At 39.3% G+C, this 20155-nt stretch overlaps 1 protein-coding gene across 2 annotated transcripts in view; it reads left to right on the top strand.

The window, feature by feature from the left end:
- The window catches only part of PARPBP (PARP1 binding protein), a 289156-nt gene that overhangs the window by 183618 nt on the left and 85383 nt on the right, over positions 1 to 20155 (top strand). The window contains exon 21 of one of the 2 annotated variants that reach the window (XR_008437137.1): positions 3949 to 3998. The exons of the other annotated variant lie outside the window; for it this stretch is intronic. The gene's annotated coding sequence lies outside the window, so the exon portion shown is untranslated. Of the gene's footprint in view, positions 1 to 3948; positions 3999 to 20155 lie in introns of those variants that run through there. 2 annotated transcript variants of the gene reach the window in all.

Below are 20155 nucleotides of genomic sequence, written 5' to 3'. Positions count from 1 at the left end.
GTTTGCTCAAAGAGCAGATGGGCAATTTATACTCTTTGAAACATCTTCAATCTCATTGAGGAAATACCTGTTTTCAGGACACTGCATGAAGAACATCCACACCATGAAAAATTTTACTGTTTTCCATGCTGGCTTGTAATGACTGGCTGTGTCTGCATTGCTCAGAGCAGTACAGTTATTCTTGCCTCTACATAGTGCTGACCTGCACTGCTTCTGATCCTGGCTTAACTAGCTAGTTTAGGTATCTGCATTTTCCTCCCTCACCTGCTGTAATTATATCCACTACCTATCTGTACTTGCCATAATCTTGCTCTTGCTCCCAAAATGTCATGGAGAAGGTAGAGTGGAGAAGGGTGTTCAAGAAAGAGAGGAGGCTAAGGCTGATCCTCCCTAGTGAATGTAGCTTTAAGCAGTTTGCTTTAGCAAATCAGACATTTTACCAAGGTCTTAGAGGTAGTACAAGGGGCAGTGGTTTTAAAGTGATAGATTTAACTTGGACATAAGGAATTTTTTACAATTACAGTAGTGAGACTCTGGAAAAGGTTGCCCAGAGGAGTTGTGGGTGGCCCATCATCACTGGAAGTGTTGAATGTCATGTTGAATGATGCTTTGAGCAAATTGATAGTGAAACATGTCCCTAGGGAAAATGAACTAGATGATTTTTAAAGGTCATTTCCAGCTCTCACTTTCTCAGTTTCTTCTGCCATTTATTACATTAGCTCAGGTTGTAAATGACTGTGTTGTGATTCTAAAAGTTGTGATTCAGATGAGGACCAATAGACTTCAGGTCTGACTTCAGGTCAGACTTCTAGTTTACAAGATAAATTTCAGGAAATTACACTAAAAATACTGCAAGGGTGTTATAGTTGAAAAGTCAAATACTTCAAAACTGTGCCAAAATTGAAGATATTGGTTCTTTTCCAAGTAGAGCTGTATGAATATATTACAATGGTACTTTTAACTGTGTTTGTGAATGCTAAACACTTTTCTTTGCTCCATTGATGAGGCAAAGTTGTTAATGAATGATAGGATAAATGCTAGATATTTTGGCTCTTAGACAAGATGGATTAAAAATGTCAGAAAGCAAGTGAGAAAACAAGAGAGGAGGGGAGGGGCATTGCTTGCTCTTCATTTCACTGGCAGATGGCAAGGGATAAAGGGGTGTGAGGAAAGGAAAGCTGGCTAAAGCCAGTATTTGTTTTGCATGACTTTGTCTAAGACCAGTGTGCTGACCCATCTGATTATTCCATGTGGGTCAGAAAGGTACCCTCAAACAGGAAGCCTTTTACCCCTACTGGAACAAGAGCTTCTCTCCTTCTGTTCCCTTCTTTTTTGCTACTTTAGTTAAATGATTAATCCGTCCTGTGTTTATCCTTTTGGCTGAAGCACCTATTCCTAGAGCAGCTACGCCCTTCCAGTCTAATGATGGGCCATTAACACCCCATGGCTTGCATACCCTGCCTTAAAGGTCTTCACAGCTGGACCTCCTCAGTCCCACTAACCAACTCCATCCTCCCACTCACAGAGCATTCAGGAGCCAAGCTCTCTGCATGCCTATTCCCCTGCAAAGTCAGAAAGGGACCACTATTCAACAACCCACGGACCACGCATGTAGCTTCAAGTGACAGCCAAAAATCTAAGTGGGAGGAACACCTGCAGCTGAACAGAAATGTGTCAGCAAAAGTGTTCAGACAACAAATTTTTATTCCCTGAGAGGGCAAACATGACCCATAAGTTGCCAGAAGATGAAGAGAGAGAGCGATTTGGGGGGACTGTGAATGAATAGGAAATAGAAAAGGGATCAGGGCAGCAAATGTGCCCACCACTCAGATATTCCTTAGTAAGATAGCTTGGTCCACTAAGGACTAAAACCCTCAAAATGCCAATGTAGCAGTTCTTACGCACCAGGATTGTTGAGAGGACTAGAAAGGCCCCAGCAGATGCCCTGCTGTGTAAATCCTGCTGACATGCCTTAGTTCCCTGGGCCAATTTGGAACCATAAAGGGTGTTTCTGAGTACTGAGGACAGAGTGAGACCCCACCTGGAGTACTGTGCGCTGTTCAGGTCTTCCCAACAAAAGAAGGACATGGAACTGTTAGAGCAATTCCAGAGGAGATCAAGTTGATAAGGGGACTGGAGCAGTTTTCTTCCCAAGATCAGCTAAGAAAATTGTGCCTGCTCAGATTGGAGAAGAGAAGGCTGTTGCATGGAGGCTTCCCAGCAACATTCCAGTATCATAAGTGGGACTACTGGGAAGTCAGAGAGGGACTCTGCTAAGAACTGTAATGATAGGACAAGGAGTAATGGGTACAAATTGAAAGAGGGCAAATTTAAGTTAGAGATCTGGAAGAAATTCTTTACTATGAGACAATTAGGCACTGGAACAGATTGCTCAGGGCCAGGTTGTGGGTGCTCCCAACCCTGGCAATGTTCCAGGCCAAGTTGGATGAGGTCTCGACAGCCTGGTCTAGTGGGAGATGTCCCTGCCCATGGCAGTGGGGTTTGGGACCAGAGGATCTTTAAGGTCTATTCCAGCCCCTTAATGTGGGATGCGCCCATGGGGAAGACAGTGTGAGAATGCCATGGGAAACTACAGTCGTTTAGGATAAGGCATTTCCCCAGAGTCCTCTGCCCCCCAATGCAAATGAGCACATGCCCATCACCTGTCAGTTTATGGTTGTCTTCTCAGGTTCTGGAAAGTTCCCCATTCTCGTTGTTTCTAATGGTTCCCTCTGTAAACCACTCCTTCCCTTTTCCCTCATTGGCCCAATTTATGTTACCCCATCCCTTACACCCTCTTCCCATTGGATCATTTGTACCCTAGTTACTCCTTCCCTCCCCAGTTATATACTCTGGCCTCTCCTTCCCTGGGGCTCTTGGAGTCTGCCTCCCCTGAGTGTGGTTGTCTCCCTGCTCCTGCTTCTGCCTCCCTACTCCTTCGATCAATCCTCAATAAACCCGCTCGGATTCCAGCAGCTCAAGAGTCCTTCCGTCTTCCTGGTGGGGATTTTAATTACGCTATCCAGGCACCCGTTGACCAGCCAACTGAGGGTCACCCTGCGGGACTCGGTCTGGGGTAGCCCGCACCTTAACATTCTATGATTTTATCCCATATCAGAATTCAGCTGATGTTTCTTCTCTGGTGTCTCCTGCAGCTGGCCAACACATAGTGGCCAAGGGAGCGGGATTTTGGAAGAAGACCAAAAATGTCATACAGGCACAATTGTTTACACAATTCCTCTAGCCCTTCCTGCTCTCAAGGAATCACAATTTTCTCGGACCCAGTAGCTATTGTACAAACAACCATGATGATTCTCCTGGGGAATCCAGCTGTGGGAGGAATGTTTGGACCTCTCCCAGTGCAGGCTGACAGGTGTCATGTCTTTGGAGGCTTAGGGGACAACTTGAAGGTTCATCTGAGCAACTTCCCCTTGAAACTAGGAACAACAGCATTTTAAAATGTGAGAGGAGAAAAGAGAGGATAATTAAAAGAGTCTGAGTACAGGGACAAAAATATCAAGGTCAGGTGAAAAAGATGGAATGTTGAGATAGCAGAAAAGTTTGATAGATGAAGAAGTCCAGTTGCACAATCATAAGAGCTAGTGTGCAATAGCCTCACAAAGGCATGGACAAATTTTGTCATTTTATATGGTATGAGAATTGATCCAGGGTTTTCGATATCAACAGTACCAGGGCATTGTATTATTGTATGTTTCTTTGGTACAACTTGGAAGACTTCACAATAAAGCAGTCACCTCATCCGCAGTTATTCTGTACTGGTAGGTTGGCTTCACAATCTGAACCAATACCTGGTAAGCAAGAATAAATGGGGTATTTGCTTTAAATGCCACAACAGAACCCTGATTTAAATTCATACATTTTACTCTGTCTGTCCACAAGCCCTGTTGGTTCATTTGTTTTACTACCTGTTTTTATCTGCTTTTCCAGGTGGATGTTGCTTAGATTATTGAAACTAACCCTTACATTTTCCAAGAGGCAAGGGTGGAAAGAAACAGAACATCTTATTGGATTGGTTAATGGAAAATATCTATGATTTTATTACGTAATTATTAGAGTTGGTACTTCGTTCTGCATCTCAGTTTATTGTTTCAAATTCAAACTAGCTGTCTTTGACTACTATATAATACTAAGATGTGAATCTCAGATATTTATTTTAATGAAGCTATTTTCATCAGCACTTTTGTAAGGGTTATATGTCTATTTTGCTTGTCTTTGTAACAATCAATGAGATTCCTTCTGGTGATTTTATTTTTCATTTTATTTTATCTTCTAAGGCCAAGTTGTTAATTCTTTTAATTTCACTATTCACTATTTTGCATCTGAGATAGCCTTTAAAATTATCAGCATTTTGCCTTAGTAAATTTCTTTTTTTTTTGTTGTTCAGAATAATGAAGATCAACTACAAGATTCTCTCAATGACGATACTGTCAGTTTTTCAATCTTCTTTAATTTTTCTATTTAATTACCCTTTAATGTTTGCCAGAAAATTATACTAATGGTTTAGAGGTTTCCTCAGCTAGTTGATGCAAGACTCTTGAACCTAAGATATCTGAGTTTGTAAATGTTTTTTTGTCATAGAGACTACCTCATATTCTCCTTGGTTATGCATGGCTAATTATTTGATCTATCAGTGATACATCCAGAATTAGCTACAGAGCTCATTTCCTTCCAAATTCCACTGTAATACATGCTGGACATTTCTGCTTTTCCTTGATCCCATTTCACCATCCCACTGTCTGAACCTAGCTATTACCTTTTAATTAATTCACTGAGTTTATTGCTTCTGGAATAATTCTAATTGCCTTATCATTTAAAATTTGTTGATTTAGCAAGACTCATTCATTCGAGTACTAACCTCACTACCCACTTAATTCTATTTGCATTTTATAGTAATTTCATTGTTTTTTAATTCCCTCTCCATGTATACATGCGCATACATGTACTATAGGCTTGTGTATGTATTATGTGCTTGCTTTCACCAAAAGGATCTTCTTCACTCAAGTATATTTTTTGAATCTGAGGGATCTTGGCTTCTTGGGCATCCAGCAAGATGCTTCTGAAAAAAATTCGCAGTTGTTTTAACATTTCTTCATTTAAATGGATTTTCCCTACTCTAAACTCAACTGTTCCTCTCAGTTTCAAAAACCTGCAGGTTTTAAAAGATCCAACAAGAGATATTTCAGGTTGGTGAAGTATCCTGTTTGCATTAAATAAATCAAACCTCATTTCATTGGGCAATTTTTCAATTTTTGTAAAAGCTATTAACTGTTCCTTATTTATCATAATGAGGTCCATTATGGTGAGTAATTGATAATGGACATTACTGAGTTACTTGATATCCCATGCAGGAATTCTGTGTTAAGAAAAAAATCCATTATTTCTAGAAATTTCTGAAGTCTACACTGGCTGAGAAAATTGTCTGCAGAATGAAAGTCACTTTAGGTAACAGAATTTTCCTTTCTGCTCTTAAAAGCTATATTTTTTGAGGGGAAGCTCCTCTACTTTCGTGAAATGTGGTAAGCTGTTAAAGAGACCTTCTAGTTTAGTTTTGTTTGTTTAGCTAATTAGTACTTTAACCACAAACATTGTGACATTGTGGAGCCCACTCAGTCATCTATGACTTTCTAATCATATAGCAGGATATTGAATGCAAAATATCACCACCACCTTATCTAATTTTCCACTGTAGCTTTTATGGAACACATTAGACATGAAATACAATCCTCCAAAATCCATTTGGACTTACCCCATCAGGTTTCTCTATTATTAATCACATAATTTCTTTTCTCCTACATGACCATTTCCAACTACCCTTATTGACTCTCCAGGCTCCACACGATAGTACTCATATTACCTCTCAGCACACTTACTTGCTTTTTGTTTTGTCATAAAAAACGATGTTTTTATTTGGCCTATGTGCTTGGATAGGTATGTCTTGTTCTGTCATCATGATTCTCTCCTTTCATGTACTTTGAGTAGATTAAGTCTTCCTGACTACTTCATCTGTCAGCCAGAGGCCTGGTACCTATTTTGTTTAAATGAAAGTCATAATACCATGCAACCTTTTATTTCTATAGAGGTTACCCTGCTGTTTTATTGAACCAAAATCTTCTCCTACTTCATCTACCACCCCTACTATTGAACTCCATTGTCTTCTGCCTGCTTTTTATTTTTGCTTGAAAAAAAGAAGGTCAAGGTTTTTAAAGTATCAGTTGGGGTAGCTTTTTTATCCTTTTCTCAGATGCCTGGTTGGTTAATGTTTTTAGTGGCTGAAAATCATCTGAAATAAATAAATAATCATGTCTTCAAAGCTCTTTAATTGCCTTTAGTGTTTCCTGTTGGATGGGAGAAATTATCCTGTTGTCTGTTGTGGAAGACGTCTTTGGCACATGCCCAAAATATTTCTGGGGCACTCTTGTGTACTCTGGTTTAAGCTGAATATCAGCTCTCTGAATTTCCCTCTGCTAAGATAATAGATTAGTTCTTACAGGCTGTTATTTTCTGATGCCTCACACACTATCAGGTACTTATTTGATACATCCAGCTGGGAGCAATAGACTCTAGAGACTCTCAAAATGTAGAGTGAAAACAGGCTAATATTTGTAGTTTCTCACTTGACTCAGTTACTTGTCATTGGGAAACTGGAAGATCTGCAGTGGTACCGACCAAGCTGATCCACTGGGGAATCCCACATATGCACAGTATATGAACTTCAGTATCACAAATTCCTTCCCCATTTTGGCTACCAGAGTGAACCTCATGTAGAGGTGAAATCATTTCTGTTCACAAGGAAGGATACAGATGATGCTAGATTTGGTGTTGGTCACAGAAAATGATGACTATTCATCTTTGTTGCTATAGCAAAACCACATGTATACAGCAAAACTTATAAACACTGCTCTGCAAATTCTGATGGAAACTCTGCTGCTAACTCCTCTATTTATATTTCACGGTGTCTGTTTCAGCTAGCTTTTATTCATTGCTCAAGTCATTCCCATCATGTGTCAAGAATTGTCAGCAAAGTTCAAACACCAGAGGAAGAGCATACACCTCAGGTGGTATGTGTGAAAACCAACAATGCGTTCCTGTAATTGTTCATGAAACTTCCAAACGGGAGGGTTTCACTGGGCCATATATCCAGCTCTTTCCTCTCAGGATGAGCTACTGCTTGAACTCTGCCTTTGGTCTCTCCCTGTTTGTCGCCCTGGCTGCTCTATGGCTCAGTTCTACTCCTTGTTGTGGGAGCATTTTGAAATCATTACGCTTTATTTTCTGAGAAGCAAGATTTATAGGGAAGGTAATATCCTTTATTAGACTGTTTGGTTCATTTGGAAAAAATGGGCATTCTTGTGGGGTCAGAGTCCCTTCATTACACTTGTTTTCTGCCTGCTTGGTTTTTCCATGTCTGAAAGCACTGCTTAGAGAAAGCAGGCCTGCTCATTTTGTTCCTTTTGGTTGCTACATTTTCTTCCAGAGTAATAGAGAGAACACATGTACTTGGGTTATTTTGTGGAGACTTGTGTTCTTTTGCAGAGACTTGTGTGCTTGTTTTTCCAAAATCCAAAATAAAAATAATAAAACCAATTTTAGGCCAAACATCTGTATTTTGGCCCTGGTGTATGGAAACCTCACTGCCTCCAGGTTTTTTGGAAAAAGTCCTGGACTGATATGATCAACTTCTCTTTTTCTTAGTGGAAAAATAAAAATCTGCTTTACCAGTTACATAAGAGGGAGAGAAAAACCCTATGGAGAATAGCAAGATATATGTATTGATTTAAAAATGACAAATAGAAACATTCCAAATATTTGCAAATTATTTCTTCTGCTGCTTACACCCCGACTAATAGAAAAACAATCTGTATTGAGTAACAGACTGTAGGTTTTGAATATTTTTAAGGTCTAATGCTGTCCTGAATTCCAGACCCATGCAGCTTCTCAGCTATCTAGCAGAGTTTACGTAAGTTTTAACTGATTTAAATACCAATATATTTTTGCTTGACAGCATGGCCTCTACATAGTGGGCAAAGAGTTCTTACACTCTTCTAGTAATCACATTCTATGTTTTTCTCACTCTGTTTACTTCTCCCTGAAATGACCGTGACCTTCTGCCAGATTTTCTTGAAGGTTATGCTAATCTTTGTTGGCAAGAGAAACAGTAGCTGGAGCAAAAAAAGTGAAAGAGAATGCCACATGAGAATGAACAACATGCAAAGCATGAGAAGTTTCTGCAATAATTGGAACTGGAGCAGCCTTGTCAGCATGCATCCCTGGAGCAGTAAGTGGGGATGTACACACTGGAATGTTCAAGAATGAAATATTAATCAATATTCAGGTACTCAGAAAGGCATTTGGGATAAATCCTTTGCTAAGGCAGGTGGGCGCCCTTCAGGTACTTTCCGTGAAGCTTTGTGTATCTCACACAGCCCTTCATTTAGCCCCAAAACTAATTTCTTTCATGGTTAAGTCCAAATGAATTTGTTTGTCTCCTTGAGAGTTCAGTGTACAGCCTTTCACACATAAATGGCAAGTGTGTTTATGTGCGGGGTCAAACAAACTTCCCACAATATGACCTGATATCAAATAAGAACATCTTAAAACATGGTCAAAATTAAACTGCCTCGTGTCAGATTTGTGCTGATCAGTATATTTAACAACATGGAAATAGTCTTACGGAGTGGAGGGAAAGGGTTAATGCCACTCTCTTAAAGGAGCTGGAATTGCTGCTGCTTCCTAGAAGATCCCAAGCGCTGCAGTTTAAGCCACTTCAGGCTCTTGAACATTGCAACATCTGTAGCATGGTTCAGGGCCAAAAGGCAAACAGTTATGTCACATCTACTTTACAAGATGGAACGTGGTTTAACCAAGTTGAGGGGCAAGCCTGCTGCAAGGAGGCCTCACAATATATTTGTTTTTGTAGAACAGATGAACCCTAAATTAGTACCAGATGTCAGTACTAGGTCTGCTGTATGGGGAACACAGCAGGGAACAAGCAATTATGGTGGAGCCACTGTGAGGCCATATTTAAGGTTGCATTCTGTTTTACACTGACAGGGAGAACTCAGTCTTTTTATATTATATTAAAACACCATCTTGCTCCATTCAGCATTGGTCCCTGTGTGTATCTACTGGGGGATGATGAAGTGCCTTCTGCTCTCAAACCAGATTGCTATCTGCCTTTGGATTGCCTAAACAGCATGTACATGCCCTATTTCTCTTTGTGCTCTGCACTGAGATTGTGAAGAGTGGTGTGAGCTTCTTCTTTCTTGGTTTGCTTCAACTGCCTTTGGCTTCAGATGTTGCTCTGCTCTCATCACAGGCTGCAATGCTTTTGGCCTTATAATCATTTTTCTGTCATTTTGCTTGTTAGTTTGTTCATTGGTTACTTAGCAATTTTCTTTGTTTTCCTAGACTTTTTTTGTTGCCAAGAACTTTCCTCTTAGCAAACAGGGAAAAGAGGAGATTTTCAGTTTGAGTTAAGCCATGTGGCTTTCAATAGCCTTTTAGTTCTCTGCCCCAGAACAGTTTAGTCCCCTATCCCACATGGCCCTTTTGTGACAAGGTCTTCTTGCTTGCATTTCCCGTCACATGTGTTGAGGGCATGTGTCAGGAAGAATCCTTATTGTCAGGAAGATAATTGCTTTCAGAAAGAATTCTTTATTCTGGAGATTCCGCTAACTGCATGTCTTTCACTTTCTCAGATAAAATAAAAGATCTTCAGTATTATCTCTTGGACTTAATTGGGAATCTCTGAGGGTTTCTTGAGACACCAGCAGGGCAATTCAGAGGGCAAGGACTCCATGTTTGTAAGGCCTTTTTTTCTCATTAATGTCTGAGTAGTTTTCCTTTGGTGCAATAGAGTGCATAGGGAGTTCAAGAAAGATAATTTAATCCAAAGTCTTCAAATAAATGTCTCTTGTTTCTTCCTTGCTTTTTAACTTCCATGACTTAGTGGTCCCACAGGCTCCATCTGTAGAAGGATACTGTAAAGGGCCATGATGCAGAATTTGGCTACCATTCTGTTACAATCCAGTGTCTGGCTGAGAGCACACACCTTTGCACATGACAATCTATATCCTCCAAAGCAGCACTCAGTCATGGTTGTGAGGTTATAGTAAGGCCCGGGGGGTGTTTGTAGAAAGCAATGTGGATAAAACCACCTGGTTTGGGATAGCTAAAGTGCATGGCTATGAGGGCACAAGTTTGCTCTCAAGAGCATCCCATTCCTTCTAAAGGATAGAAAAGGGACCCTGGGATGTTTTATTTGCTTGTGCAGCTGTAGCTGTATTGGTCCTGAAGAGGTTCAGATGTATGTTTGTAAGAATAACCCAGTGTTGACCTCCTGTGATGACACAAAATCATCAGGAACAGCAGGAAACCTTTGGTATTCACCTACTGGAGTAAAAATTGTATCTTCTGAGGACTGTTGATCCAACTGTATAGACCATTTTGATCACTCCATGACAACACAGATACCCACTGCCATTCAGAGAAAGATCTCTACATAGTTTTGCTCACTGGAAATTATTCTTCTAGTAACATATACTCCTTTCACAGGATCAAGAAAACTCCTTCTTTTAATAGAAACTAATTTTATTTCTCTCTTTACTGTCTTCACCATAACCAAATATACTTTTAGGCTGTTGTCCCTACATACTGCATGTGCTCATTAGCACTGGGACCTCCCTTGCTACCATTTAGCCTCCTGTTTATGACTTCTCCTTGAACATACTCCTTAAGTGAGAAACAAGTCTTTTGGTATTCACAACCACATAATTAAATCTGACTCCTCAGCCCCTCAGAACTGATAAAAAGTGTTTTTTTCATTTAAGAGTCTCAGAAGAAAGAAACTCATCCTCAGTCCCCTGGGGTCAGTTACATATGCCTACAGATTTTATTAGCCTAATCTTTTCCACAATCAGGCAAACTCAGTGGTACCTGTCAAGGGTCTGGGTTGTGAACACAGCCTGTTATCCACCTTCTTCAGCCCAAATGAACCTGAAGTTTATTTAAAGATAAGTGTCACCTAATGAACTCCAGTGTCCAGTGCCCTGAATCTACTGTCTTCATCTCCTCTAGATAAGTCTGTAGTCTCTCCTGATACTTAGGAGATTATTTAAAGTGGTTCCAAAAAATCATAAGGTCGTCCAGGCTTCTGTGATCGTAGTGGAGGAGTGAAATGTTGTATTCTCTCTTATACTCAGTCTGGTTTTTACAGTCAAATGTTATATGTCTGTGAAAATTTACAAAGGTTTTATTCCTCTTTAATCCATGAATAAAACCATAGTAGGCTGAAGAGGTTCATAAAATGGAGTGATGACTGGCTGAGTGAATTGACTCAAAATTTTCTTTAGTATGATACTGCATACTTCAGAACTGCATGCTTTTCAGTCCCCTCTGCCTTAATGTCTCAAAAAGTAAAAGACATTTATGGAATTAAATTTTGATATATTTACTGGAGTTAAAGCATATTTTTTCTCTCTGTTAATCAACCAAGTTTTATTTTTTCAGTGGCAATTTTTTGTACGTTACAGTAAGCTAATGGTAAAAACATTCTGCTCAACTTCTGTCCCCTGACACAATTTCAAGAGACCAAAAAAAAAAAAAAAAAAAACCCACATTAATACATTACTTTAGTTGATATGCCCCGTATGTATCTTTAGGGATAAAACCCATATCTTACCCGGTTTGAGAAAAATAGTAAAGGAGTTCTTAAGTTATACAAAGAAAACATTGGTTGTTGAACATTACAGTACTTTTCATGTTTAGGTGAGACAATTCTAAATATATGCAAATCACCTACCCTGCTTGTGGGGAACAAGTATTGATGAATTTTGAGGAAGGCAGCCCTGAACAAGCAAAAATTGCTGTGCTATTGGGGAGACCTGCTGCTGCCTGTGGAACAAAGTCATGGGCCACTGGTGGCTTTATTTTTTCATGTTTCTTTGCTCTGTTTTGTGTTAAATGTGTTGCACAAGTAACTGGTAACACCCTTACAATGTGGTATTGTGGCACATCAGTCAGAGGGGGCATGGGAGGAAGAAGATGCTGCCTTCAGAAAGGGAGCAGGTTCACCTTTAACATAAGAGATGCCAATTTAAAGAACATTCTGCAGATTTTCAGTGAATGGGGCATCTCAGCCACAACTATTCTGAAAATAAGACATCTCTATCAATATTTAAAGGATCTTTAAATATTCTGGATATTTAAAGATCCCCATTCTGGATTCCCATTTTTCTAAGAGTTCTTTTAGCATACAAAGAAGGTGGAGAAATGTTTGTTTCCTCCTGCAGGTAATCATGCCTAGCATGCCAGAGCTCAGATCACATTAGAGGTATTGTGCAGGGAGATTACCAAATGCAGACTTCATGGAATATTGGTCATTAGGTTAATGGAAGGCTTTTTCAGGGTGAGAGAAAAACACTCATAACACTAATGCTGGTGAAATATATTGTGTGGCTCACCCTGAGCAAGTGCTTCCCAGCCAAGGGATTGAAGAATGGGATTTCTGATACTTCTACTAATTAAATGAGAGGTAGGGTGTTCAAAATATTGCTGTCTTGGATGATATTCCAGTTGATAACCATGCAGATGAATGGGAATGGGGGAGATACAGCCTTGCATGATGTTCTCTGTTTGGAACTCATGGCACAATTACAATACATTGTAAGAAAACAAATAGTTCTGGAGCTGTTACAGGCTTAGAGCTCACATAACACCTAACAGTTCACCTAACTTTTGACTTGTCTCTGAGTGAGAAAAAAGGAAACTCCCAAAATAGGTTGCTGTCAGTGTCTCAGATGTTTTTTGCTTTGGTTACTGTAATCTTCTCCTGTCTGACTCCCTCATATCTGTCCTAAATGTTTCTGCTAAAGTCATATTCGTTTCCTCCCACACATTAGCACTCCATTGATTTCCTGTCACTTGCCATGTCAAATTCAAGCTGCTCATCTTTACCTACAACGCCCTTATTGTGTGCTCCTGCCCATATATTCAGTTTCATTTCCTCTGACTCCCCCTCCCACATCTCTGATCTGGAAATTACCTCAGTTCACAGGATTTGTGGTCCACAAATGAAAAGACTGAAATGAAACTGGTTTTAATCAACATTGGTTGATTAAAATCATACTGATTTTAATCAACTGGTTTCTGGAGCAAGTCATACACTCCCAATTGAATTATTTTGACCTAACATATTTTTATGTCAATATAATCAAACCAAGGCAGCTTTCTTTGGGGTTATTCCTCTTATTATTGTATAAGCCTATGATACATGCATTAGTTTTTATTGGCATGCAGAAGCTAAACTGATAAAACCATTTTGAGAGCCAATATGAGTGTTGACAAGAAAACAATTTTCTTCCATTTTACATTTCTGAGATTTGAAAAGAATAAATAAATATCTTGTCTTCCAACTGAAACAAAGCTCTCAGAGCATTGCTAGAAATAAGAAAGACCTGCACCAGTAACATAACAGTGGGGCATGAAAAGAAAGTTGATTCTTTGTGAATGAAACAGAAAAAAAAGTTGATCCTCAGTGTTTCTCACACTTTGCCTACTTCCTAAGACCTTTATTGGTCTGTAATCTGCAGGAAAGCTGTGCCTTCCTTTCCATCATGCTACCAGCTCCTCTTCCTAATTTCCCAGCATGTCTTTTCTATTTGTTTGGTATCTTTCCTTATTGCTTTTTGTAGCCATGTTATAGAGCATCTAGAGCAGCACTAAAACTGATATAAAGATCTTTACATGCTACACTTTACCAGCTGAAACTGTGTACAATTTTGACCATGGATATGTTCCAATGTAGCAATCTAACTACCCAATATCCCATCTATGCATACCTCAGTGGATATGTCCATCTGATCCTTGGTTATGTCCTAATATGTCCTTTGTTGTGTCTTCTGCCCACTTCTGATGCGGAAAAAAGTTACCTAGTTAGTAGTTGCATCTGGTTAATTCAGCTTAACAACTAGCTTATAAAATAACTCAAACTTCCTCATTGCCCTATCACTTTCCCACAGTGAATTCTGATTATGTGGGGGATGGGGAGTCTGGCCTTTTTCTCCTGTCTGTGCTGAAAGTGAAAGCTACAGCTACCTACATGTACACAATTAGTATTTCAACCTCTAGTAGCTCCCAGTCCAATTTTATGTACCTGGTCAATCACCTAAATGTTTGTACGGAATTTTCATGCTTAAGACATGTTGATTCTTTTTCTCATTGTCAAGAAGATACATGTTTGGGAAGGCTCTCCTTGTTTAGAGAACCTAGAGTTAAACATTAGATCAGTCAATTTGGCACTGCTTTCCTTATAAATCTGCAAAAGGTGTCAGTACTCAGGGGAAATATCCTGACTGTTGCCATGCTACAGAAGTTTGTGTGGGGCAGCTCTAAAGGTTCTGTTCTTTTGAAATAAAACGGAAGAAGGGAGAAGCCAAGAACACAATGCACACTGCACATGCGTGTGCATGTGCAGTGTGATGGCTACAGTGTTTTTATGCTGAATTTGTTTGCTTTGAGAATGAAGGTGAAAACAAAACAAGTGGACCTCTATTTTACTGAGGTCACAATAAGTCAAATACACCAATGGTGTAAAAGTGGTTTGGCTTCCTAGTTCTCCTCACCTGAGCTAGCAGTGGCTGTTTATCAAGCACATTTATTTTGCTATCAGCAGAGATAAAGCAAGTTGAAGAAGAAGGGGTGGGGGTTACACGAGAGGCCAAGGACAGGGAGCTTTTCGTGCAGCCTCTCAAACACTTTGATTATAGTTTGGGATTTTTCAAAGCTGCACATGTTGAGTAATATCTGCCAATAAACACAGCTCAGTGGGTGAGAAATCTGTCTGCCTCTTGCTGAGGATTAGAAGAGAAAAGACACCAAATGAGCAGTTTCTTCACATGTGGGTCATGCCCCTCCCTGGGGTACTTGCCCCTGACCTAATCCTGTTCTACTTTGTCTCCCTCACTCCCTCCTGTCTTCCTTCCCCCTTCTACTCCTCTACTGCTGCACTACTGGTGGTCTGGTGCATGCTGCACAGATGTTTTCCCCATGCTATTATAAGATTATTTTTCAAGTGGCTTCTTGGAACAGATGTTCCAGTGTATGCACTCTCCTTCTCTTGGCTGGAAGTGTTCTTTGCAAAGAGCAGATTGCATTGCTGCTCTCCTTTTGATCTAAAGAGCGAGCGCGAGAAAAAATCCCCACACAAATGAGGCTGGTTTTGTTTCGGGCTGCTTGGCAATGGTGCACCTGGGTGTGTGTCTCCTACTTCTTTTCTCCCCATCACTAGTGCTGCTTGCAGATGGTTTTTCTGTGCCTTTCTTCCCCAGCCCATTTTTTTTCTCTTTGTGATCCAATACTTTACTCCCACTGCCGTTAAATTTTCTTTCATCTAACACTCTGGTATTCGTGCTTCCAAAATCATTCTCTACCCATTGCCAGCACCTCATCTTCATTTTTTCCTTCCCTTGGCAACTCCTGGACCGTTAGGATGGATTAGTCCCTTGAGTTTGGATACAGGACCTGCTCCCCTTTTGGTCTTTTTGAATTTATATGCATTGCTTAGTTTCTCAGTCGTCCCAGTACATTCACTGGGGTATTGTTGCTGCTGCTTTTTCATTTTATTTCTCCTATAGGATCAGGAACATTTTCAAGAATCAAATATTCTTATGATGTCAAAGGAACATCTTTTCCAAGTGCCACTTAATTTAGAGATGCAACAAAGGCATGACACAAGGAGGTTGTGAAATGTACACTATGTTTTAAGATCCTGTAGCTGGACTTAACCCACTGAATCTCATCTTTTGTGATTAAAAAAAAAATAATTACAAAATTTTTATTTGCTCACATCCTGTCTATTAAATAAACAATACATCAGCTTCAACTCTGTCTGTTGCCCTTAAAATTTCAACTTACATGAACTCAGTCTATAAGGAGAACAATAAATATTGCTAATTTTTTCTGAGCCAATGAGAGAGAATTTTGAGTGGGTTCCTAACTTACTATTATTCAGGTTCAGTTGATTTGGGATGATTTACATCAGCAGAGAATTTGGTTTGGATACCTGCCCATTTTTATTCTTGTTTTAATATGGCAAACACTCTATGTACCCATTAACTCATTTTATATTGTTTTCTTATGGAAAAGTTCTGCAGAATTTCAATGGGGAATCATAACCTCACCTAGGAATGTAAAGGATTCTCTAACAGGAATATTACTTTCTATTTCATTCCTTTCATTCCCAGTCTGTCCTAGATTTCTCCAGAAATGTTAATACTCCTTGTCCATTTATAGACTTGCAGAGAAATTTCTCTAGAACTCAGCTGGGCTAAAATTATGAAGTAACACACCTTCCCATGTTATATTTTTAAACCACAATTGTAGCCTAGTGAACCCTTCCCTTTTCTATCTTCCCTCATAGGATTATTCTATGGCATTGTACTTCAGTGTGTATCAGCAATAAATAAATAAAAACCCAAATAAACATATATGTGGGCATATATGCTTTGGCAACATTTCTCGTCCATTAAAGTACTCCTGCCTGTGAACTAAGCCTGTAAGAACAGCTGTGGTTTTGATGCACCTCTCTCAAAGTAAGAATACTTGTAAAACTGACCTATGGTTATAAATTCACCTACAATCCAAATAATCCATTTGAGATAAATGATTCTATTTCCATTCACATTTGGGGCCAGACAGCCACACATCCTTTTTCTCTGGAAATGCAGTAAACTGGCCTTTCAGTACTGCTGCTGCTAAGTTACTTCTTCCTCTTGCATTCTGCACTGAAGTACTAGAAAGCTGCCTGAGCCACCTCTGTACTGTTAGCATCTAAAAGGGCAGTGGAAGGGTAGAAGAAGAATATTATGTGGTTTAGTGATGATTTTCAACAGACCTATGAAAGAAAGATCATATGACAGAAAGAATGTGATCTCAGGAAACTGGATTCTCATGCTATGGCAAATCCAGTCCTATTTCCTGACCTTTCTATGTGATTGGTGTTGCAGGTGACATTGCAGATATAGTCACATCCAGCAGGAACCTGAAGTTTCAAAAAAAAAAAAAAAAAAACCAAAACCCCAATAATCTATCTTTTCAAACAAAAGAAATCATTGAAAATAGGCTGAAAAACAGCCATAATATGTTGGCCATCCAGGTAATTTCTTCTGACCCAGGTGAGTCACATGTCGTTCATAACAGATACTGTTCTGCCTTCTTGTTATGATACTTTGTTGACAGAAATGCCATAGGATTGCCAGCCTATTCCAGTATTCAGCTATTCCTGCTGCCCATAAAGTTTTCCAAGTCTGAATCACATTTATGGTTGCCATTGTACAGGCAGCTGCAGCATGATTTCTCCAAAAACTCACAGGTGACAGTAGGAATATCTAGGCAGTCTCAACTGGGCTCCTTCAAGCCTCTGATTTAGGTGTAACCTGTTATCAAAAGTCCCATGGTAGCAGCCAGGGGTTGCTTTAGGTTGATTTTGTTCATTTGGGTTAAATTATGAAAATGAAAGCTCAACATATATTTGCTTTCTTTTACATATAACTAAGTATTTAATTAGTTGTGTCAAAATAAAAAATTGGGGGATTGGTTGTTTTTTTTTTTTTAGTTGCTTTTTTGCCTTTTAGCATACATAAAAAATAAAACATATTAAATTATTATTTTTAAAATGTGGAAAAATTCAGTGTCACCTAAACTAAACTCTAGCTGATAATGTTCTGTGTGAGGATTTTAGTTGCCTTTCTGTTTATCCTTCTTCAAAAGAATATGGAGCATGAAAGATGGCTTAAACTGTACATTTTCAGAAGATGATATTACAGATGTCTCTGATGAAGACATGCTTCCACATTGGATATCTTCCTTACTTCATGGTCCAAGGAAGAGTTGATCTTAAAACACTCTTGATCTGTGCTGGACAGAAAAATGTTAAGAACCATGTCTCCTCTTGCAGTGGACATTTGCAGAAGTAAACGGCCATGAACAGCAGGGATCAAAAGCTGCACAGCCCCTGCAGACCTTCTTGGGGATTTACTACAAATTTTAATTATAATTTAGACAAAATAAAAATCCAGCCTGTAGTGATTAGCAGTTATCTGGATTTGAGTGAATTGACAGCTGTCTTGACTTTATTTATAGAATCATAGAATATTTTGCATTGGAAGAGAGATGAAAGATCATCTGGCTCCAGCCCCCTTCGCCATGCTTGCTCAAAACCCCATCCAAGCTGGCCTTGAGCTCCTATGTCATTTTAGTTTGGTTTTTATACATAAATTGTCAAAGTTTTATAACGTGCTTCTGTACATTTCACTTTTGGAGTCCTTTGGAGGACAAATCACATTTTTCTGCCTCCGGATGTGACCACCCCAAAATTTCCTGTTAGAGGTATTGCTAACAGAGCTCAGGCAAAAGAAATCATGTAAAGGTGGTTTTCCAAGTGCATCCAGCCAATGGGCATCAGGACAAAGAAGAGATAGCTCTTGGCTGCAAAAATGAAAACATAGATCCCAAATGATTGAATCCAGAGTTGAATTGTTAAATCTTCAATAAAGATTTAACAAGGGTAAAATCCTATATCTTCTACAATACTATTATTTAATAACGTGGGAAACCAACAAATAGGTAATAAATTTGAGAAAAGATTATTATTCACAATAGACTGCTGCCAGTGACTTGACTTAATTCTGTGTATTCATTAACAGTTATACTTGATCAGAGCACTTTGAAATAAGACAGTAAATCTTGTCCTATTTTATCTGAGAAGGTAGTAGGGACAGACTCTTCACAGGAAAGGTTAAAGGAAGCATTGGCATAACTTGGAGTTTTGAACTTCAGTCCCTAAAGTGCACTGAGTAGTACTCCATGAGGGACTTATGATAACCTTGCATCAGCGCTTCTGCCTCCTGCCCTCTGTCACACATACACCTAAAGATATATAGGGACCTTGAATCTCAGTCCCAAAATTTATAGGCTGTGGGATGAGGTGGACTTAAAAAAACTTAAGTTCCTTTTTCCTTTTTTATGGTGACAGGTTCGTGCTCTTGGACTGAGATCTCTGTCTGAAGCATAACAATTTTTTTTTTTCCTGATCAGCATTCTGATATTTATGATGTTCCAAATATGGTGTACCTGAAAGACAGAAGAGAGGATTTTTTTTTTTGTCCTTTTGCCCTAAAATTACCTTTTTATTCTATATGCACATTTTATAACACCTATACCTCGTGCTTTGGGGCTTCCATAGAGTTATGGACTTGGCAGAAGCCTGAAAGACTAACTCACAAAGCCTGATTTAACATCACTATCTCTCTTTTGCGATTTCCAGCTTTCTGAGCTGCCCTAGGCAACCTTTTCTGTGGAACAGTTTGCTTGATCTGACTCTACATTGCTTAGAAGTAGGGCTATTAATTTTGGCTTGTAATTGTAACTAAATATAAAATAATGCAATAATGGTAAAAAACTGCATCCTGAACATTGCAATGATAAACTGACACTAAGTACCATTTCCTGGGAAGTTTTTCTGTTCCATCAGGGTCTGAACACACCTTTTCTTTACAGATACATTCATGTATCTGGACATTCATGTCCTCTCTTTCCCTCATGCCTCTGATACCACAGTTTGTCACACTCATCTCATACATTCCTCCTTTCCCTCTTCTTTTCCTCAGTCCAGCATAGCTCTGGATGTGTCTGGATTTATCACCACTGATGCTAATCTTGCTGGAACTGTTTGCCCCTGCATATTTGAGGCTGCAATCTAAAATTACCTTCTAGGAAGGATAGGGTTAAAAAAAGTATTATGGGGTTCACAGGAAAGTAATCTGTGGGCAAGGATAAGGCACATCTAATCTACAGGATAATCTTGCTTCATCAGTACCTTACAATTGTACTACAGGACTAATTATAAATAGTTCAGTAATCATCAGCTGGGAAATGTTTTTAATGACAAACTTCAGTTCCAAAGCTTCTGTGTCCCTTCTCCCTGGACAAATATGTGGCAATCTATTAATATTAAACAAAATGTTGCTTATTTAAATGATAGATGGGAATCATGTTACTGGTTAACAGCTCTGTTTGGAAACAGTTTTAGAGGTGGTCATGTAATAAAATGGGAGGAAAGCCAGGTGACAACATAGAG

This window comes from Vidua macroura, chromosome 5 (genome assembly GCF_024509145.1).
Source record: "Vidua macroura isolate BioBank_ID:100142 chromosome 5, ASM2450914v1, whole genome shotgun sequence".
In the NCBI taxonomy this organism is placed as follows: Eukaryota; Metazoa; Chordata; class Aves; order Passeriformes; family Viduidae; genus Vidua; species Vidua macroura.
The sequence above is the reverse complement of the archived record's forward strand: the minus strand, read 5'-3'. Positions and strand labels throughout refer to the sequence as shown.